Source organism: Trichosurus vulpecula, chromosome 7 (assembly GCF_011100635.1).
Source record: "Trichosurus vulpecula isolate mTriVul1 chromosome 7, mTriVul1.pri, whole genome shotgun sequence".
In the NCBI taxonomy this organism is placed as follows: Eukaryota; Metazoa; Chordata; class Mammalia; order Diprotodontia; family Phalangeridae; genus Trichosurus; species Trichosurus vulpecula.
This window is the reverse complement of record NC_050579.1, coordinates 29,080,163-29,103,642: the sequence shown is the minus strand read 5'-3', so window position 1 is coordinate 29,103,642 and position 23,480 is coordinate 29,080,163. Positions and strand designations below refer to the sequence as shown.

The following is a 23,480-nucleotide window of genomic DNA, read 5'->3' as shown; positions in this document are numbered from 1 at the left end:
AATCACACAAGTGGGAAAAGGACCCATATGTACAAGGATATTTATAGCAGCTCTTTTTGTGGTAGCCAAGAAATGGAAATCAAAGGGATGCCCATCAATTGGGGAATGGCTGAACAAGCTGTGGTATATGAAGGTAATGGAATACTATTGTGCCATAAGAAATGGGGATGATACGGACTTCGTAACAACCTGGAAAAACCTACACGACATAATGCTGAGTGAGTGGAGCAGAGCCAGGAGAACATTATACACAACCACAGATATATGGATTCCGTGAGGACCAACCCTGACATACTGCGCTCTTCTCAGCAACGCAAGGTGCAAGGACAACCCCAGGGGACTCACGATGGAGAATGCTATCTTCATCCAGAGAAAGAACTGTGAAGTTTGAATGCAGATTGAGGCGCACTACATGCTCGCCTTTTTTGCTTCTCTTTTGTTTTTGTTTCTGGGTTTTTTTTTTTTTTGGTTCTGTTTCTTCTTTCTCATGATTCATTCCATTGGTCATAATTCTTCTCCACAACTTGACTAGTGTATAAATTAATTCAATGCGAAGTTATACATGGCAGTTATATGAGATTCCATGCCGTCTTGGGGAGGGAGGGGGGAGGGAGGGGAGAAAATCTGGAACTCAAAACTATGCAGAACCGTGTGTGGTAAACTAAAAATAAATAAATAATTAATTAATTAAAAAAAAAATTTAACATGGCAATTCCAACACTGCCCTGCTTGCCTGTGACCCCCTCTGAACTTTCTGATGTTTATTGTCACAGTGATTCATGGATGCTTTTTTTTCCATTTAAAATTTTCAATCACTTATCTCACTTTCCCAAATCAAAGTTCTCTCTTCCACAATCCCTGCACTGGTCAGTCATCTGTGGCCTAAATCAGTGATCTCCCTCTGGGGAACAGAGCGTCAGGCCCACCCCATCTTCTGCACCCTTGGGTTGAATCGGAGATCCTGTTCCAAGCCCGGAGCATCTGAGCTGAAGGCCCAGCCCCAGCCCGTGCCAGTGGGCCCAGCCCCAGCCCGTGCCAGTGGGCCGAGTTGGAGGGCCTTTCAGTTGGCTAACTCTTTGATCCCAGCCTGGGGTCAGAATGACAAAGCTGCAGGCCCAGCCATGGGAGGCCCCCTACTCTACATCTTTTCCAGTCTCCCCAAAGATTCCTAACAGTTCCAGAATCAGCACTGACTGTTCTCTAAGCATCCAAAAGTCTTCTATCACAGATCTAACCTGCAAAAGATAGTCTGACTTATAAACACTCTGCTCTGATTTCTCAGAAGACTGAAGACAAGTTGAGATTCAGCTCAGGGTGGGATGGAATAGGTCAAAAAGGGGGTCAAGAAGAGATGGTCAAACTGGCTCAGCTGACCATGGCTTCTTCCATGCTCAGAATCTTCAAAATCTTCTTTGATACTTATCACTGCCCATGGCAGAACTGGCATCGCATTAATGAAAAAGCATTGTTTAAGCACTTACTACATACAGAACACTGCTAGGCATGGATGATACAACTATAAGAAGCCGAGGGGAAGAGAACACAAAAAGGGAGAGGGAAAGCCCCTGAGGCCATAGTGAGGAGGCTAAAGGCTGGGGAGCGGGCATGGATGGAGTCAGGGTTCGAGTCCCAGAACCTCAATCCAAAAGGGAGAGGAAGGAGGAGGAAAGGTGCATCCGAGTGCCTTTAAGAAGCCACCTGAACATCTCGGGACATTTCAGACAGTATTTGACTACATACAAAGTGTCCCTTAAACTGAACTCTCCAATAACAGATAATCTTCAGCCTCGCATAGGACCTGACACGTAGTGCACATGCTTAATAAATGCTTTCTCTACCTAGTGATGAACCTCAAGTAATAACAACAATGATGACAGCTGGCATTGATACAATGCCTCCTAGTGTGAACACTTTACAATCTGGAGCTCGCTTAATCCTCACAACTCAGGGAGGTGGGGGCTACTATTATGTCCAGTTCACAGCTGAAGAAACTGAAGGAGACAGAGGAGAAGTACTTGCCCAGGGTCACACAGCTAGGAAGCGTCTGAGGCTGGACTGCAGGCCTGGTGCTCTATCCACTGTACCACCTTCTCCCTGCTTAGTTCACTGATTACTTGAGTATATTTAGAGTCAAAGGCTTCAGAGCTAGCAGGGGCCTCAGAGATAATCCAGTCCAACTCCCTCACTTTACAGATGAAGAAGAGAAGGGAGGGGAGAGATGTGACTTGTCCAAGGTCACACGGGCCCTGCAAAGTAGCCAAGTTAGAATCTGAAGGCAAGTCTGCCCCTCCACGGGTAAAATCCCCTCCAAGTGGTCGAGGCCCCTCTGGGTTCTAGGTGGTCAGAAATGAGAGACAAAGGCCAGGAAGTTCTCCAAGGGCAGCACAGCACATAAATCAGGACTCAGATACTTCAGGGTGTCGTGGAGAAACCCTGGGCTAGTGAGGGCCCATTGGAAGCCCTTGTTGCTCGTCCTTAGTCTGCCACTAATAACAACATGGATTTGTCTAACACTTATTTTCAATCAGATCATTTGCTATGACACTACCCTACGGTAACAAGGGGCATGGCCTTGGGCAGACCCTTCAGCTCTCTCCTCTGTAAGAGACAGGACTGAAGGAAAGGATCATCGAGGCGCCCAGCTCTGACAAAAGATGCTTCTGGAATGTGTTAGCCAGGAGACACCACATCAGTCAGAAGCAGTTTGTGCAATGCCGTACCCTGCCAGGTCTCATGCTAACACACAACTTGTATTATATCCAACAGACAGCTGGCACTGTTTAAGAAAAAATGAGTGGAACTCTTCAATTCCCAAGCAAACTTCACTGATTAGTAATTTTAAAGACTCAGAGGCTTGTAGATTTAGAGATGAAAGATACCTTAAAGGCCATTTTACAGATAAAGACACTGAGATCCAGAGAGGTTCAGTGACTCACAGGGTCACCCAGGCAGCAAGTGTCAGGGCTAGGCCTCAAACCTAGATTCCTTGACTCCAAACCCTATTCCCTTTCCACTGTATCATGCCGCCTCCCAAAGACTCACCAAACAGCTTTATGAGCTGATTGGACATTTATTTTTTCAAAAGGATTTTTAGAACACTAAGCTCAGGTGTGCAAAACTCCTACAGAAGGTAAGAAATTCTGAATGCCTTCACCATTAAAACAGGACAAGACTCTCTCTAGCACATCACCAAGGCCCCATAAAGAGTGATGAGATAAATTCTGTAGGCAGCTTCAACAGTTTCAATTGGAGGAAAGAAAACAAAGAGCACGCTCCAACAAATGCCTTCATTTAGTTTATGATTCCTTCAGAACACAATGAGATGTCCTAAGTGAGTCTCTGGAGAACCTAGCTGGTAATAAGAACTCATTCTTTTGACAGCAACAAGCCTGGTGCTTTCAGAGATGGTGCCGACGGAGGCCCTGCAACAAACCTAACCTAAATATGCTACCTTCATCTTCTAGGGTTCAGGTACTCCCTGAAATACAACTCCTTCATGCTTCCTTTCAACTAAGTTATTAAAGCTTTCTGAATTTCAAAACAGAAACATAATCAAGCCTGAGTTTTCTAGACTAGCTAACCATTTGTGGGGGGAAAAGTTGGATCATTTCTTCATCTACAAACTAAGAGGCATTGGCTGAGATGAACTGGAGGGTCCTTTACAATTCTCGAAGTCAATGAATTGAAGACTGAAAGAATCCCAGAATATTAGACCTGGAAAGGACCATGGAGGTTACCTAGTTCAACTCTTTTCTTTTCTTTTTTAAATGTCTCTCTCCTATCATTCGTTTTTACATTGCCTTCTTTTCCACTCCCCTGTCCAGCAAACCTGCCACTACAACAAAACAATTTTTAAAAGAGAAAAGTGGTTCAGCCAAAGTAACCAACACACTTACGTGATACTCCACACCCTCGGTCTGCACCTTTGTAAAGTCAGTCATTCAGGAAGCACTAAGTGAGCCCTTGCTACATAACAGGAATTGTGCTAAGTACTGGAGATACCAAGAAACACAAAAAAACAAAGTCTTTGCTCTCAAAGAGCTCACAGTCTAACAGGGAAGATGACTAGAAGTGCAGACAACTAGAGACAGGAGAAATGGACAGTGCAAACAAAAAGTCATCTCAGAGGAAAGGCAATGACTTCCCCAAGTGGGGAGTCCAAAAGCTTGGCCTCCTGCAGAAAGAGGGATTTCAGCTGAGACTTCAAGACAGCGGGAGGCAGAAGGGAGGAGGGAGGGCACTCTGGGCGGCAGGCCAGGCAGGGAAGAGGCATGGAGTGTTGGGTTTGATGAACACAGGGCCTGGGGCAGTGGATCACACAGTAGAGGGGAGTCTGGTGTAAGAAGGCCGGAAAAGCCAGAGGGCCCAGGCTGGAGCACATTTTCTCAGCTCTTCAACCCCCCACTTTCCAAATGAGGAAACTGAAGTGAATGCTGAGAGTCAGACTGCTTGGGAGGGCCCACACTGGAAAGGACCAGGACTCGTGATTCCCTGACCAATGATCTTTTACCTGCACAGGAAAGTCATAGGACCATAGACTGAGAGCACAAAGGCACAAAGCCCGACCCCTTAATTTTAGAGAAGAAGAAACTGAGGCCATGGACTTGCCCCAGGTTATCCATCTGTTCTACAGGCAGAGCTGGGATTTGAATCTGGACTTTATGTTCCCCAAGGGTTCTGCCCAACCAGCATCTGTAGGGACCTCTTAATGTTTTCAACGCAAACAGAAATCTTGAAAGTAAAGCTGCCAAGAGAATACCGAAATCAATGGAGAATTCACAATGGGAAATTCACCAGTGCCAAGAAACTTGACGTTTTGTCCATTTTCATTTTTTCCAAATAACTGCAGGATCTCATTACTGAAGAGCTTAATCACCTGACTATTTACAAGTCATTTCAAAATTTCCCTTTGACCATGAAAGTGATCCAAAGGTCAGAAAACTCTTCAAACACCAGTGCCAAACCTGTGAAAGGACAGCTTCCAGACCAGTCTCTTCAGTTACAGAATCTTACAGAGTGGAAGGGCCCTCAAAAGCAATCTAGTTTGACCTGAATTAAAACCTCCACCCTGAGGAAGGATCTTCACCCAGCCTTGGATTGAAGACCCCACTGACAGGGAGCTGGACCTTTTTTTTTGTCAAGGACTGCTATGGTAGCCAATTGGGTGAAGCCTATGGACACCTTCTCAGACTCATATTTTCAAATATAGAAAATAAAATACATAGCATCACAAAGGAAAATTATATTGAATAGATATCAAAATACTTTTAAAAAGTTCATGGACCTGTGCCCTAGAGGAAGCTCCTTCCACCCTTGGTTAGCTTTAAATGATGGAGTTTCTTCTGACCTTCACCCGATATCTGCCTCTCTGACGCCTTCACCTACTGTTTCTAGTTCTGGCCTCTCAGGCCAAGTCCAGTCCTTTCTTCCATATGAGAGGCCTACAGATACTTGAAGAGAACCATCACTGTTCTTGTCTCCTTCCCCTGGACTCCTTCTTGTTGTTAAAAATCTTAAATACAATCAGTGTTTATAATCAAAAAGTCCACAGAATGAAGAGAGAAATGAGCAAAACCAAGAGAACACTGTATACAGTAACAGCAATATTGTTTTAAGAGCAACTCAAGTGACTAAGTCATTTTAACTACTATAAACACCTAAATTAACTACAAAGGACATATGAAGGAAGATGCTATCTACATCCAGAGAAAGAACTGATAAATAGAAGTACGTATAGAATGACTTTACATATATAAACACATATTTGTGTCTAACGGTAGCCAGCTCTAGGGCAGGGGTTGGGGAGAAGGGGATGAGGAAAAAAAAGGGAAAAAACATGACACTTACACCATAACTTTGTTATGTACTAATATTTAGGTAAAATTTTATTATATATTTATATGTAGTCATTACATATTAAAAGGAAAAGGAAGTCATACATAATAAATTTGTTGTTTCATGTGCAATCATCTTTTTTCATTCTACTATGTTATGGAAATGCTTGTTTTATTCCATAAATTAAAAATAAAATAAATTTTTGAAATTTTTAAAAAAGTCAACCTAATGAAGTGTTTTTACTCTAGGCCAGCCAACACCACCAAAAGTTCAGTCCCATTGTTTAAAAAGATCTTGACCCACTTTGGTTGGTTCACCTTTCAATTTTCTCCATAGGAAAGATTACTAGATTTTTGGGTCCTAGAATTATAATAAAGTTGGAATCTTCAGTGCTCTTGGAAAAAATGGTCTGTTGCTCAGGGAAATCCCCATAGGCAGGCTTTGTTTCACTATCCATCATCATGTTTAAAATTTAGTCACAGAACAACTCCTGGATCACGTGTGCTTTAAGATTCCAGATTTTTGACCCGAGTCTGTTTAGTGCTTTCAATTCTAACTCTTATTTCTTTATCTTTCATATTTGAAAGATCTGTAAGGTTAAACTCAGTATATGTATTCTTGCTCTATGCTCTAAAAAGCATGGCCTCTTAAGACACACTCTTGAGATCTTTAAATCAATTAAACATGCCAACAAGTGCACTTAGCACCAAGGACACCAAGAGGCATCCAGGAATACCAGGAAGACAACTGGATTTGGGGTCAAAGGCCCTGCAACTCACGGTGTCTTAGTCTGGGCTTCAGCTTCCTCATCAGGAAAAGGGAGGTGGACTGAGCTAAGGTTCCTCTTAACTCTAAATCCTATAATCCCATCAAATTATTTCCCTTTTAATCTTAGCATTATTAGATTGGTTTGTACAAAAGCTTTTTAATTTTATATAATTCAAATCATCCATTTGATCTTCTGGGAGAGTTTCTATTTCTTGTCTGGCCACGAACTAGTCTCCTATCTATTGATCTGATGGGTATTTTTTCCCATGTTTTTCTCATTTGTTTATGATGAGACCTTTTACACATAGGGCACATACCAATCTGGAGTTTATCTTAATATAAGGTACGAGAAGGTGGTATAATCTAATTTCTTCCCTACTACTGTCCAATTTTCTCAGCAGTTTGTGTAAAAGAAAAAAGAATCGCTGCAGCAAGTTTCTCTGAAAAAGGTCTCACTTCCAAGATATGTAAGGAGTTGATTCAAACTTTTAAGGAAAAGAGTTATTCTCCAAATGATAAATAGTCTAAGGATATGAACGGACAATTCTCAAGGGAAGAAACCCAGGCTATCTAAAGCCATGTGAAAAAAATGCTCCAAAAACAACTAATTAGAAAAACACAAATTAAAACAATTCTGAGATTCGATCTTACACCCATCAAAGTTGCAAAGATGGCAAAAAAGGAAAATGATAAATGTTGAAGGGGCTGTGGGAAAACAGGCACACTCACACATTGTTGGTAGACTTGAGAATGGATACAACCATTCTGGAAAGCAATTTGGAATATAAACAAGAAGTTACTAAATAGTATGTGCCCTCTGACCCAACTATACCATTGCCAGGCCTATATCCAAAAGAGATTAAGGAAAAAGGGAAAGGAAGAAGATTCATATGTACAAATGCATTTATAGCAGCTCTTTTTTGGTAGCAAAAAGAAACTGGAAACCAAAGGGATATCCATCAATGGAGGAATGGTTAAATAAGTTGTAGTATATGAATGCTATAGAATACTCTTGTGCTGTAAGAAATAAGGAAATAAATTATTTCAAAGACATAGAAAGACCTGTGTGAACTGATGCAGAGTGAAGCGAGCAGAACCCGAAGGAGGATTAACACTGACATCAATATTATAAAAAATTAACAATTTTGAGGACTTTTATAAACTTATGAAGAATGAAAATGAGCAGAACCAGAAGAAAAATTTGTATAATAGCACTATAAAAATAAACCACTTGAAAGCTATAAGAACTCTGATCAGTGACCATTCAAGATTCCAAAGGAAACCAGCTACCCATTACAGAGATGGATTTAGGATGCAGAATGTACATACTTGCTAATATAAGTAACTGGCCATTAAAGGAATTTGTTTTGCTTGACTATGCATACTTGTTACAAGAAATTTGTTTTTCCTTTCCTTTTTTTCCAACGGTGTAGGGGGTGGGAGGGAGAGAAAATTGATTTTCTGTTAATTTTTTTTTAATAGAGAGGGAGTACAGATGTGAAATATTGCATGCACTTTTGGATTATTGGTTTTACTTGACTTTTTCCTTTGTTATAAGAGACCTCTCACAAAGGAGGAGTAATATATAAATATTTGTAATGTAAAGATAAAACACATCAATAAAAAATTTTAATATCTTATGATCTTCTAAAAACAAAAACTAAATGCTTCCTACCTCAAGGAGTTTACAAATAGATTCCAGGAGGGAAGGGATCACAAGTAAGCAGATGAGAGAGAACAGTCCAGATAGACTAAGGAGAAAAGATCAGGCATTTGTCCCATTTATTTCCTTGGAGGTACTGCCATTTTTAAACTTCAGAAGGAAGGGATTAGGGTAAAGAAAGTTCTGTGTACTTCACCCAAAAGAAGTAACTGGAAAAGTATTTTATTTTATTTTTGTAAGAAGCTAGTTTTTCTTTTTTTCTTTTCTGTGTATTTCAGCACTAGGAAGAACACCTGGGCATCTCAGCACATGGGCCTCCCTCTGTGGTCGTGCATGTCCACTCAGTGGCCTGAGCAGCAGGAACTGCTGACCAGGCTTCAGGAGTAAGCTGAGGGCTCGTCTTCAGTAGGTTACTGCTGACTAAGCACGGAGGGCACCTGGCCTTCTTCAGACCAACATGCAATCTCAGGCTGAGCCTCAGGGAGGTCTGGAGCTGGGGCAAGCCCTTCCCCTCCTCCTGAAGCTTGCTCTCTTTGCAGCAGTCTGTTCAACCTCTTCTGGATCATTGGAGAAGCACAACTCAGGCATGACCTCCCACGATAGGAAACAGTGCCATACATTCACAGGCCTTCAGAGGCCAGCACCGACCTCACCACATCAGACTACATCAGAGTGAGCTCTAGGGGATAAAGTGCAGGGTGGAAGACCTGAGTTTGAATACAGCTTCAGACCCTTCCTAATTGTGTGATCCTAGGTCAGTCACTTAATCCCAATTGCCTCAGTTTCCTCATCTGTAAAATGGGATTAATCATAGCATCTACCTCCCAGGGTTGTAAGCACCACAGAAGAGCTAGTTATTACTGCTGCTGCTGAATGGATTAGCAATGTCCACATATCAATAGTCAGAAGGTTAACATAAGATGCTTCCATCAATGGATAGTGATCAGCCCTGGGATCAGTAACCACCAAGAGGCGAGGCTTCTGAAAAGCTCCCCAGACCTGGCACGGGATGTGAGATGTCTGGCGATTGGTGTGGCACCAGGAAATTTCCAAACTGCACACCGGCCAATATTCCTGAAGGAGATGCCATTCAGGGCAGTTGGATTTCCAATGACAACCATGGAAAAAGCTGTCAGCCAAAGCCTAAGTTCTCCTGGGATCAGTGATGCTGACTCCATCACTCTCTTTTGGAGGGATACTGTTCCATGGGGAAGTCCAGACCAGCATCACAAGGAATGGGAGGCATCCTCTTTTCTCAGCTAGGGCTCCAACACTATGAAAACCTCTCTTTAAAGTTAGGATGGGAGCAAAGCACCACATAGGGCCCTGTTCTGGGCAGTGCAAGGTAGCCCTACAGGTACTTTGGACACAAGAATAGTCTCCAAGCCCTCGATTTTTAACCTATGACTACAGGTTTTTCCTTCAGCCCTTTGCACCAATGACAATCCTGCTAGATTTTCTGTGATAATTTATCATTAACTAAATACATTTTCTTAAGGTGTAACAAGTTCAATAAACTAATAAGTTTAATAAGGTCTCTTTTCTTCAGCGGCCCCACATTGGAGGGAGGGGGAACAAAGACGACTACCAGAAACAGATCCCTAAACAGCAGCAAGAAGGGGCTGCTGAGAGCCGAGAAGCCGGTGAGAAGACAGAACTATAAAAAGCAGACAGGAAAACTTGGGGAATATGGTGCCACTCTGCATAGAAGCAAAACCCCCTTCATTCCTCAACAACCCCTGAGAATATCACAGCAGCGTAGCACAGTGTGAATACAAATACTTATAACTACATCAGGAAGACACAATCAAGAATATCACAGGGTGAGAAGCATGGACAACTTGTAATCCAATTACTAGAGGGAGCTCCACTGAATTATTCATAATAAAGACCCTGAATCATTAAGAAAAAGTTACACTGTAATCAGCATACAGAATGCAAAAATACAGCACATTTTGGCAAAGAACTGGAAATTGAAGGGATGCCCATCAGTTGGGGAATAGCTGAACAAGTTGTGCTGTATGAATGTAATGGAATACCATTGTGCTATAAGAAATGATGAGCAGGGGGACTTCAGAAAAACCTGGGAAGACTTACATGAACAGATGGTGAGTGAAGTGAGCAGAATCGGGAGAACACTGTACAAAGTAACAGCAACACTGAGCTATGATCAACTTTGATAGACCTAGCTCTTCTCAGCAATTCAAGGATCTCAGACAATTCCAAAAGACTCATGATGGAAAATGCTATTCACATCCAGAGAAAGAACTTTGGAGTCTGAATACAGATTGAAGCATATTATTTTTTCTCTCTTTTTTTTTCTTTCTTGTGGTTTTCCCCTTTTGTTCTGATTCTTCCCTCACAACATGACTAATGTGGAAACATGTCTAATAGGAATTGTACCCTTATAGCCTATATCAGATTGCATGCTGTCCTGGGGAGGAAGAGGGAAAAATATTTGGAATTCAAAATCTTACAAAAGTGAATTGAAAACTATCATTACATGTAATTAGAAAAAATAAAATACTATTAAATGGGGAAAAATATGGCATATTTTAGAAAGCTACCTACCATCTCATATGGTTAAATGGCTGGTACTTTAAAAGATAACCTTCAGTGACCTGAAACACCTAATTACCTTAAGAAGTCAGTCAAATCAGTCAAGCATTTATTAAGCTAGGCATTAGGCTAAGTGCTAAGGATATAGGGAAAGATAAAAAACACTGTTCCTGCTATCAAGGACCTTGCATTCTAATGGAGGCAACAATTTATAAATATTGAGGCATATTGAAGACTTTTAGAGTAGATGAAAGGTAACCTCAAAAAGGAAGGTACTAGGAGCTGGAGGAACTACTGAACGTCTCCTCCAGAAGATGAGACCGAAACTGGTGGGGAGTGCAGCCAGGTGTGGTGCGACGGATGCCCTGGGAGGAGGAGGTCTCTACAGCCTACCCATCACTTCTGATGGGGGAGAGAGGGGCCCTGGGGCAGGGGGACTGAGGAAGCATGACTTTGACAGTTGGTGTGACATTGCAGGATAATGAGATTCCAAAGGCATGATGAGGAAGCCTGAGGAATGTAGCCAGGTGGTGATCATGTCGAACACACCCTTCCCCCTCCCCCCTCTCCCCTCTGCCAGTGAAGTTCACTGGCTCCCAATTAACTCCAGGATCAAATACTGGCATTTAAAGGCCTTCCTAACCTGGGCCCTTCCTACCTTTCCAGTGTCCTTATACTTTATTCTCCTCCGTACATTCTAAAGTCCAGTTACACTGGCATTTAAAGGCCTTCCTAACCTGGGCCCTTCCTACCTTTCCAGTGTCCTTATACTTTATTCTCCTCCGTACATTCTAAAGTCCAGTTACACTGGCTTATCTGCTGTCCCTCAAACATGGCACTCCATCTCCCATCTTTACAATCTTGCCCTCCACCATGTCAGGAATGTGCTGGCCCCTCATCACTACCCCTTTCACCTGTCTCTTGGCTTCCCTGATTGCCTTCAAAACTCAGAAGTTTGTTTTTTTTTTTATATGCTGTCTCCTATATTAGACAGGGAGCTCCTTGAGGGGAAAGATTGTCTTTTGTGTTTCTTTGTATTCCCCAGCACTCATCCCAGTGTCTGGCATAGAGTAGGCATTTAATCAATGTTTATTGACTATCAGACTGATACTTCAGGAAAAATCCCTTTAGGGCTGAGTGGAGAGTGGAGTGGGAAGGGGAGAGCCATGAGGCAGAGGTCAAACAAAAGTCTATTTCAACAGTCCAGGAACGGTGATGGAGGCCTAAACCAAGATGGTGGCTGTGTGAGCTGAGAGAAGGGGATGGATACCAGAGAGAGCATAAAGGGAGAAGTGACTGTACTTGGCAACAGACTGGATTTGTGGGATGAGCTCAAGTGAGGAATCAAGGAAGACAGAGGCTGAGTGACTGGGAGGATGGTGATGTCCTTCATAGTAACAGGGAAGTTCTAGGGGTAAATTAGATGATACAAATTCGTGGTGGATACAGTTTTGTGATTTCTTCTACCACCAGGTTAGGTAATGCAGGATTGGATTGGCAAGGGATAACTGGTGATAGGACAAGGGGCAAGGGATCAGAGAGCAGAGGATGGTTCAATACTGAGTTGGTTTACCAAGGGATGGAGATAGAGAAAGGAGGACAGTGTAGACAAGGCAGGGGATAATGATGGATAAATGAGGTTTTCATGTATGGATAGCAGGGTAATTTCACCCCAAAAAATCTTGGCCCACTCCAATCTGTGATTTTACTGCTGTGGGGAACTTCCAGGAAGGAACCTGAGAGCAACGCAGATCAGTAACTTTTCAGAAATTAATGGTCTTTGGGAGTTGCCTGGGGCCCTTGGAAGACCAGGCCAGAATCACCCAGCCAACAAGATCCACATCCTTCCTGACTGAAGCGAGTTCTCTATTTACTACACTGTGTCATATCTGAAGGGAAAACACCATTAAATTAATCAAGGCATAAGCAATAATCTCTTACATGCTTTTAATAATACTATCTGACTTAAGTGAAGGAACCTGCCTTTGATTGTTTGCCCTGTAACTTCAGCTAGGTGGTGCTGCAGCGGATAGAGCAAGGGGCCTGGAGTCAGGAAGACTCATCTTTCTGAGTCCAAATCCGGCCTCAGACGCTTATTAAGCTGTATGACCCTAGGCAAGTCTCTTACCTCTATTTGCCTCAATTTCCTCAACTGTAAAATGAGCTGAAGAAGAAAGACCACTGCAGTATCTTTGCCAAGAAAACTCCAAATGGAGTCGTGGAGAGTCGGACACGACCAACAGGCCTCAACAACAACCTACAACTCTGGAGCCATACGGTCTTGAGAGCAAGTCCCTTAACCCTTCTGGACCCCAGTCTCCCAATTTGTGAAATGGGAATGATGCTTATTCAATTACAACTGCTCACTACCCACTGAATATCAAATGAGACGATGAATGTAAAAGCGCTTTATAAAAAGTGAAGCCTCATACAAATGTAAGGCACTGTTAAAGTGTCTTCATAGCTAGCGTTTCACTGGATCTTCATAAACAATTGTATGTGATAAATAGGCCAGGGACTATTCCCAGTTTACAGATCAGCAAACTGAGGTACGCGGGCAGGTAAATGACTGGTCCAAGGTCACTGTGTGTTTTAGTGACACTGCTCTTTCGCTGGAGAAAAACAAAAAGAATAATGGGGTAGGGGGTATGGTTCGCACCGGCCTCTTGGGGTCTTGAAAGTCCATTCTCCATCCCCCCCCCAGGCGCGCTCCTCTGACATACCTCTTCCAGCAAGAACACTTGTGAGACTGCGAGCACAGTTAGACTTGGTGCCGCTTACGGTGGAGGTGCCTTGGGCCATCGTGCGGCTCTTCTGAGGTTCCTTATGGGTCCAACAAAGGGGCTTAACCAGAGGAAAGTGAAAGTCCCTTCCGTCTCCCAAGGTTTTTGAAGGAATGATACATTTCATAAACATCCAGCATCCGTGACCAAGACGACCCTTTACTCCCATCCACAAGGTTAGCAGCCAAAGCTCTTCTCCTGGCCTTTTCACCAAAGTCAACTTACGTTCCACAAAGTGCACACAGCGGAAGGTTCACTGCAGTCACAGTGAGACCCACAGACCCTAATTCCTAAGCAATCACTTCTGGCCAACTACCAATTGATTGGATCCTCCACACCCCACCTTCGCTTGGTCAAAATTACCCTGCTAGGGGCAGCTATGTGGTGCAGTGAATAGAGAAATGGCCCTGGAGTCGGGAGGACCTGAGTTCAAATCCAGCCTCAGACACTTGACAGTTACTAGCTCTGTGACCTTGGGCAAGTCACTTAACCCCAATTGCCTTGTCTTCCCCCTCCAAAAAATAAATGTTTAAAAAAAATTACCCTGCTAGAAGATGGTACCAGTTTATCTGCAGAAATCAGATAGTCTTACCAATCCAGCCCCTTGTGTAACTGCCTCCAGGATCCAATAAAAGGAGGGTGGAAGGGGTCGGAAAAATGGCAGGAAAGCTTAGTGGTCTTTTCCATCTAGTCAAAATTCCATTCTTTAAAAAAAAAGTACTCAAATTAGGAGAACTTCCTAGAGGGAAATGGCTAAACTTAACACAGTTTTACTTTTTTCATTTTGGTCTTTGTTCAGCCAAGCAGAAAACTGCAAAAGAACCAAGTGGTTCAGGACTTAGCCAACCTTGGGAAGAGAATTATGTGAGTGGGGGAGTGATCAGAGACCTGCAGATTATCTTTCATTTACACAGCTAAGGAGGGCTCTCCTCACCAGCTGCCTGGGTCAGTTCAAAATACTGACGGTAGCTAATTCTCTTAGAAAAATCTGTGCTAAGTTCAGGAGGACTCTGAAACTGCACAAATAAGGAAGATCAAAATTGCACTTCCTGAGAATGAATCTAAAAAAGAAAAAAATCTTCCAGGGTACTTTTCAGTTCGCAAAACCCTTTCTCCTCACCACAGGTAAAGTCTGGACAAGATGAAAGTGGCATTTTTGAGTCCCACTGAACAATGCAGACCTGGACTTCCATGCACCTCCATCATCCATGATGACGAAGGCCTCCCCACAAACTCCATGGGGAGAAGCGGGCACCCTTGGAATCCAACACTGTCACACTTTCTAGTCTTAACGTCCAAGGGTGCCCTTATTTGCTTTCCGAACAGTGTCCAAGTGTTTTTAATTCCTTAGGTTATTGGATCACAGAACACTACAATGACAATAACAACAAAATAGAACTTACTATCCTGGAGTGTGTATGTACGTACACGTACACACACACACACACACACACACACACACACACACACACGCAATGTACACTCCACAGGATTTTTGGAAGGGATGATTGCAAAAAAAAAAATGGTATTTGGGGAGGAAGTAAAATCTCCCCAACAGAAAAGAGGATTCAAGTATTTAGCTACTCATTTTCCTTCGCCATTATTGACACTACTCTTTTCATCTGAAAAGGGGCTCATTGTCTACCCTAACTCTGCCCTAAACTCGTTCTCTCTTTTGAGGTCAATGACATCACACTTACATGTAGTGTCTTCTGCTGACCTCTGTATATACTAACGCCTTGCCACCCAGTGACCTCAGGAAAGTAGTAGGAGGCTTCCCAACCCATGACTATCAGTGTTTGGGAGTCTTGGCAAACGAGACTTGCACTAATCAATTACACTGCCACCTAAAATGGAGGTGGCTCCACGGATCCACATAAACATAAGTTTAATCCAATTTACTATGAGGCAAGCAAACGTACTTCCTATGAACACATTCATTACAGTGGCACTTAGGCATGCCATTTGATTAGCTGACTCTGAGAATTAACTTCGTACCCTTTTAAAACCAGCTGTAACTGCAATGAAGTGACCACGGGACGGTCGCACCCGCTGTTCACTGAACCAGAATGTTTTCTGTCTGCCAGCCACTTTCATGAGGAGGCAACAACTCCAAGGTGGCACTTATAAATCTCAGCATCCCAAACAAAATGAAACAATCATCAGAAAGACACACACCAGGCAACACCACCAACACACAGGCCCCTTGTCTCAAGACTTTCCAAGCCATAGTAATGAGGTCACAAGCTTATGTTATATAGAGCCTCCAAACAGTCCCCTCCTCTGGAAGCTCTCCAAGCATAAAGAGCCTTTGCAAATACCACGACAACTTTCCTGATAAAAAAAATGAAGCAAATCAATAGAGAAAGAGGGGACTAAGAATCATTTTAGCAGATGCAAACAAAAACCCTAAGATAACATGTTCTGCTTAAAAAAAAGACAATAAAAAAGCAATATAACAGTGTTCTCCCCAATCTATAAATGTTTAACCAAAGAACTGAATTTCTAGACATGCTCCTTCCTGGGCTCCAATGCACTCTCTAAAAGGGAGACTGCTGTGCTTCACACTGAATTGTGTGCATGTACTTAGCAGCTCCTAATAGACCAGGAAATACTAAAATAAAATACATTAATTTGCTTTTTGCAACTTGTGCAGATCACTCTAAATTTCTAAATACAAGTATATACCCCCAATATGCATTATAAATGAGCTGAACTGCCACTTGACATTTTAAAAACACTCTTTTAACAAACTAAACCGTTATTGCTGAATAAGAATTCTGTGTTTAGACTGGGTTTAAGTGCTTTGCTATAGCATAATAGCACTTCTAAGCAGCTGACTCTTGTGGATTGCCATATCAATTCAGCAAAAAGTAGCTGCTTGCCTACTGCTCCAACCATTATCCCTTTAGGTTCAATAGCACCAAATTTGCCCCCTAAGATGCTCTTGGTAGCCTTCCTGCACTAGAGCCTTTTGCAATCTCCCTGCTGACGTTATTCTATACAATAAATCCCAAGCCTCCTCAGCCTATATTCCGTGAACAGACAGTTAGGAGTCTGGTTGTAACTCCTGGGTTTACTTAGCACAAAGTTTACTCAGCAGATCTCTCACTGCTCCATACTCAATCACAATTATCTGTGCCCTATTACTGGTCCTTTTCTGTTTAATATTGTTTTTAATCAATGATTCAGATAAAGTCATGTATGGCACGCTTACTGAGCCTTTGGATGGCACAAAATTGGGATACCTAGTGACAGAAACACAGTGCAAAAAGATCTCCTCAAAATAGAATGGGGGAAATTTAATAACATAATAAAGTAGGGATAAGTATAAAGTACTGCAACTGAATTTTTTTTAAAAATCAGCCATACAAGCAGAAAATGAGGGAAACTTATGTATAGAAGAGCTCATGAAAAAAGATCTAGTGGTTTTACTATCCTGAAAGCTCACTATGTCCTTATTAACCAAGAGCTAGTAAAAACAATCTCTCCAGAATGATAAAGGTGATAGTGTCGCTATATTCTACCCTGGTCAGTTGACATCCGGAGTAACACGTCCAGTCCTGGGAGCCACATTTTGGAAGGGAAACTGACAAACCAAAGAAGAGACAAAAAGGCAACTCAAAACCATGCTGTGCTAGGATCAGCTGAAGTAACAGAAGGTGTTTAGCCTGAAGACGATGTCTTAGGGTGGACATGATCACTGTCTTCAGATATTTAAGGGGCCAGCGTGTAGATAAGAATAAGCCTTACTCTGCCTGGCCCCAAAGGGCAAACTAGGACCAGTGGGTGGAAGTTACAACAGGAAACGATTTTAGCTCATTATGAAGAAATAACTTTTTAAAAGTTGTATTGCTGTCCAAAAAGAGAATGGACTGCTTCAAGAGTTTCCTGTCCCTGAGACTTACATGAATGGATGCAAAGTGAAATGAGCAGAACCAGGGGAACATTATACATAGTAACAATGATATTGTGACAATGAAACTGTGAAAGACTTGGCTACTCTGAGGAAGACAATGATCCAAGACAGTTCCAAAGGACTCGTGATGAAAAATGCTGTCCACCTCCAGGGAGAGAACTGATGAACTCATGAGTGCAGACTGAAGTCTATTGTTTTTCACTTTATTTTTCTTGCCTTTTTTTGGCAACATGGCTAATATGGAAATATATTTTGCATGACTTCACATGTATAATGGGTATCATATTGCTTGCCTTTTTAATGGGTAGAGGAAGGGCTAGAGGGAAGAAATTTTGGAACTCAAAATTTTTTTTAAATGAATGTTAAAAATAAATGAGAAAAAAAACCTCCTGAGCTAAAAAAAAGTTTCCTATCCCTGAAGGTCTGCAAACATGTATTCATTCAACCAACATTAAATATCTTCTGTGTGCAAAGTCCTACGTGAGACAATAAGGAAGGTACAAGGGTTCCAACACAGTCCCTTGTATAGCTTAGGGCAGAGTACAGGGAAGAGACTGTAACACAGACAACCGTAACAAAATATTGAATGATAAATGCCATCTGATGCAAAACGAAGTAAGCTGAATCGAAAGAGCACCTTTACACACTGGCCACAAAAGATATAAAGGAAAACAATACAGAAAGACTTAAAACAATCTGCTCAGTGCCACACCTAGCCATGACCACAGAGGCTTAGTAATGATGCCTGCTTCCCACCTATGGGGAGAGAGACAATGGACTGACTACAAGGGCAGAATGAAGCATACATTTTCAGACATGACCAATGAGCAAGTTTGTTTTGTTACAAAGGAGGCTATTATCACTGGGAATTGACAGTGATGTTAAAAAAAAAAAAGCATTAAAACATCTTGGCGGGGGCAGGGGGGGCAAGTACTATGTGAGATCAGACAAGGAGTATAATTTCTGATGGGGGTAGAGTGGGAAATAAGAAAAGGTGTCATGAAGGAGTTGGAATATGCCAGGCTACAACAGGAAGCAGACCATCACAGGTCCAGGAAACAGTAAAAGCAGAGGAGTAGATGTGGGATAGCATAATGTGTGGCTGGGGGCAGAGAGTGGTCCAGTTTGACTGTACCATATGCCCAGGCTGTCAGAGGTTTGTGAGAAGGCTTTGTACAGATGAAATTTGGGAACAGCAGCATGAACAAGTACAGAAAAGTGAGTTGACATTCTAGAAGACGAGCAATATATAGACCATCAGCCAAGATAAAGGATTGAAAATTAATCGCATTGTACAGGAAGCGATCACTGTGTGGCTGGCCATCAACTGGAATTTTGTGGGGTTTTCATCATGATGGAATGATGAAAATCCACCTGTGATACTTAATAAAAGAACAAAAACTAAAATTGGTCAACCAAACAGACTGACTTCCTGCTCTTTCTCCTGTGCTTGAGACACAGAATATCATTTTTAGCATAGCTTCTTCCTTCCTCAGTTAGCTTTCATAAGTTTATTTACTCTGCAAAACATGGTGGGGGGGTTGAATCAGATAATTTCTTAAGGGCCAAATACTTGTTGGGTAGCTCCTGCATTCCATAAACCACTGACCCCAAGTCCCATTTAGGCTTCCTGCCTTAAGCCTCTCTCCTCTCCTGTTCTCTTACACAGGACTGCCAAATAATTTTCTTAAAGTACAGGTCTGATCCCATTACTCCTCTGCTCAAAAGCCTTCAGTGGCTCCCCCTTCCCCACCAAAGAAATTACAAACCCTTTAAGCTGGCATTCAAGGCCCTCCACAACCTCAATCCAACCTATCTTTCTAATCTTATTCCATAAAACTTCTTTGTAAACATCCTAGTCTCCAGCCAGACTAGAAGCCTAGATGGCCATGTCCTCTCCTATCTCTGTGTTTGCATGAGTCACCTGCCGGAGAAAGGCAGTCCCAGAAGTATGAGTGCAGTTAAAGGTTTAATATATCTTTACTTGTTGAAATCATTCTCTTCCTCCAGGTCTAGTTCAAGAAGCTCTTCTTCCATGAAGCCTTCCCTGACTCTCTACACTTGGAAATGATCTTCATTCCTTAAATATCTCATTTTATTTTTACCTTCTCATGTACTTAATCATGATCTTCTAACTTTAATTATCATTAGTTGTGTGGATGCCTCATGCCCCTCCTAAGACTGTACGCTCCTTGGGAACTTTATTTTTCTGTTATTTTTCCTCTTTGTATGGTCAGTCATAGCACATAGTCGGCTCTTAATAAAAGCCTCCTGAAAAACGAATTCAAGCAGGCTTTTGAAAATACTTCTACTTCCCTAGCAAAGGTACAGTGACATATGTGAAATGGCACAATCCCAAATTTTAAAACCTTCATCTGAAAACCATGATCAGAATCTAAAGGAATCAATTAACTTTTATTGTCAAGTAAACAAAGATTTCCTGAATCCCTCCCTATGTGCGTCCATTGATTACAGGAACTATCTATAATTATTGGCTTAGGGAACTCCCTCCACAACAGGTACAACAGGTGACTGTGAGGCAGGGTGAGTTCTAGGTTGTTGTATGAGACACATACGAGGCAAGTGACTTATTCAGAGTCAGAGGAAGGATTTGAACACAGATCTTTCTGCCTCCAAACCTTAGTACAATGCCTGATACTTAATAAATACCTTTTCATACATCTATTCATTTATTCCCTATGCCATGCTGCATTTCCAGTGAAGAACACAGAATTTATTATAAGTTATTCCTTCTCTGCAGGAATTTACAAACTAATTAGGAAGACATATACATGAAAGAACTAGACAACGGTATGAGTCTAGAAGTGCTGAATTTTGTAATGCACCTGAGGTGCTGCAGGAGTTCAGAAAAGGTACAGGTAATTTGGGTCTGGGTGATCACTGAAATCTTAATGGAGAAACGGCCATGTTGAGCTTCTGAAAGGGGCATGGATTTGGATTGGCTGAGAATCTAAATGACATAGTGAATAGAGTAGGCCTAGGAGCCAGGACTTCTGATACTGGTTGTGTATCCTAGACTCCGGTTAGGATGTGTACAAAGAAGTATTATAGAATAAGATTAGAAAGACAGGTTGGACGTATATTGGGTAAGACACTTAACCGCTGAGTGGTCCACACTCACTCTAAGCCTTTAAGCTGCAGAACAATTGTTGATCTCCATTGGTAGGTGTTGCTCACACCAATGAAATCATCATCCCTACCCCTACCCCCTACCCTACTCTGTCTCCTACCCACCCCCCCAAAAAAAGGAGAAAGAAAAGAGTATGGAGGAGGGGGGAGAGTTAGATGAAAGGCAAGGAAATGAGAATAAGCATAAGAGGGGCGTATTTTCTTAGCAGCTAGATTGGAGCACAGGATTTATATTTACAAGTCATATTTAGAGCAAGGTGAGATGGCATTCTGGTATCTCAGTAGAAAAGTATTCAAACTTTGTTCTCTTTCTTGTCAATCACACAGTCTATGACTAGCAAGACTCATGAAGTTGCTTATGGTTAACAAAACAAAGCCCTTCACCTAATTTCTTCCCTCCCTCTCCTGTACCCAAAGCTCCTTGTGCAGCTATACCTCATCTGGTACAGTCAAAGCAAAATTTCACATAATCACAAGGATAAAACGAGCACCATAGACACCACCACCCTTTGACACATTTCCCAACCACAGAGACAAGTCAGCAGGACTCATACAGCACCAGCTGTCTGTGACTGGTTCACCAGGCTGGCTCTTTCCTTCCTTCCTAGCCTATTACAGAGGTGATTAGTCTTTGAGCATCACCAAGGCTCTCCTCCCAATCAATTATACAAGTCCCAACCCGTCGAAAAGCTCGAGTTCTGCTCCTACCTGGCAGCTCACAAACTCGTTTGCCCCGCTCCCTCCTCAGCAGAACCCCAGCCGGCCCGAATGCTGCCGTGAAAGTCTTCAGAACACCTAGAATCCCGCAGGCACCCGGGGAGCAGAGGCGAATGGACTTATTGCGTCTGCTCCAAGTTCGGTGTGGCCCCCCCGGCCCACCCGTTCCTCCACCGGTTCGGGCGCTTATCAGCATCCCCTAAGCTAATCGCGGGTTAATGGTTCGATCGCCTGAGGTCAGCAGAAACCGTATCCAGCCAGAGATAGCTGGAACCAAGGAGATGCGAACCATGCCCTCTTTGGGTGACTCCGGGGTCAGTGCCTTCGGCCTGCCGGTCCAAGGCGAGCAGGCCCCTCTGGCATCTCTGGGCGTGGTGCTACCTGGGGCACGCCCAGGGATGCTGCCGGGGAAGGACCCCACAGACCACTTCTGGGCAGGGGAGGCTCGGGGGACCAGGCTTCTCGCCCCAGCTCCGCCACTCACCACGCGGGTGACCTTGGGCAAAGCCGCGTCCGCCCTCGCGGTCTCAGTTTCCTCCTCCGTAGAATAAGGGGGCTGCTGGAGAGGACGGGTTCCTGCCCTTCTCTGGGCCCTGGACCACTGCGGGGGGGGGGGATCCGTCTGGGCTGCAGCCCAGGATCCCCTAAGGAATCGAGGGAAACGCTCAATGCTTCAGCTGGGGGGCTCGGGAGACTAACTAGGCTTTGGGGCGCCCCTCCGAGTCCCCCGCCGCCGGGCTGGGAGGATCTCTAAGCTGGGCGCCGGCCGGCCTCGACGCTGGGTTCCTAAAGGCGCCACGGGGCCCCCCATTGGCATGCGCGGGGATGGCCCGGGCATGGCCCGAGGGACTGGGGCGCCCGCGGTGGGAAAGTTCTCCGGGGTCCGGGGATCTCAATGGGGAGGGGGAGGGGGCCGGGCGGGCGGCCCCGGGGGGGCGGAGCCCGTCCGTCAATCTGCTCCCCGTCCTTACCGTGTCCCTGGCCCGGCCCGGCCGCGCTCGGGCCCCACCGCCTGCCTCCTGGAGCTGGTCGCGCCGCGCCGCCCCGGCCCGTGCTTTCCCCTCCGAGTCCGTCCACTCCCGCCCGGCCCGGCCCTGGCCACGCCCCGCCCCGGCCCGGCCCCGCTCCGCCCCGCCCCCCGACCCGGCGCCGACGGCGGCGCCGGCGCCCTCACCGTCAGCGGGCGCGCGCGCGCGCAGACCCCGCCCCCTGCTCCGACCGACGTGCTCGCATCACGCGTCACCTGACGTCGCGTCACGAGTCCTTGGGCCGGGCCCAGCCAAGGAAAGCCATTCCTTTGCTTCTTCCTCCCCCTCACAGGGCTCTGATTGGACGAAGCATTGAGAGAGCGGCGCTAAAGGGGCGAGGATCATTCTAAGGCTGACGTGGAAGGGGCGGAGCTGGGAAACATACCTGGGAAGAGGGCTGGGACAAAGGGGGCGGGGCTGGAACACTAACCTGGGAGAGAGGCGGTGGCTAGAACGCAGAGACTCGGAGGGGGCGGAGCTGGAAGCCGAGGCTCGCAGGGGGCGTGGACAGAACGCAGAGAGTGGGCGAGGGGCGGGGATAGAAGGCTGAGAGTGGGCGAGGGGCGGGGATAGAAGGCAGAAATTGGGAGGGGGCGGGGACAGAACGCGTAGACTGGGAATCGGAAGGAGCTGAAAATAGAATCCAGAAAGAGGAGGCGGGGCTCAGACCTAGGAAAGGGGCGGGGCTGGAACGAAAACTTAGGAAAGGGGCAGAACTTGAACACATACCTGCGGAAGGGCCTGGAAAAACAAAGTTGGATAAAAGGGGCGGGGCTCGGAAACCGCTCAGGAAAGGGGCGTGTCTGGGCAGCACATCTGGGACTGGGAAGTGGCAAATTCAGGACCCTGAGCCGGGAAGCCCAGCGTTGACCTGAGGGTCCTCCCTTTCTTTTCATGCTGGGGACAGTCCCCGAGCTTTCATTTGTAGCAGCCCCCCCTCCTCAGCTGTCTGGGTCTGATAAGACAGCTCCCTGGCCTTGCAAAGCGGCTGAGTGCAGAGAGGCTAATGTACAGCGCCCTACCTGATTGATGATGGGGAAGGAATCCCCGGACCCGGA

The 23,480-nt window shown here is 44.4% G+C and overlaps 1 protein-coding gene across 2 annotated transcripts in view; it reads right to left on the bottom strand.

Annotated features, from left to right (window-relative positions):
* The window catches only part of RABGEF1 (RAB guanine nucleotide exchange factor 1), a 42,839-nt gene extending 19,637 nt beyond the window's left edge, over positions 1-23,202 (bottom strand). The window contains exon 1 of one of the 2 annotated variants that reach the window (XM_036767115.1): positions 23,152-23,202. The gene's annotated coding sequence lies outside the window, so the exon portion shown is untranslated. Of the gene's footprint in view, positions 1-22,365; positions 22,474-23,151 lie in introns of those variants that run through there. The other variant, XM_036767114.1, reaches the window with a different exon arrangement.
* Positions 23,203-23,480: the final 278 nt, after the last annotated feature.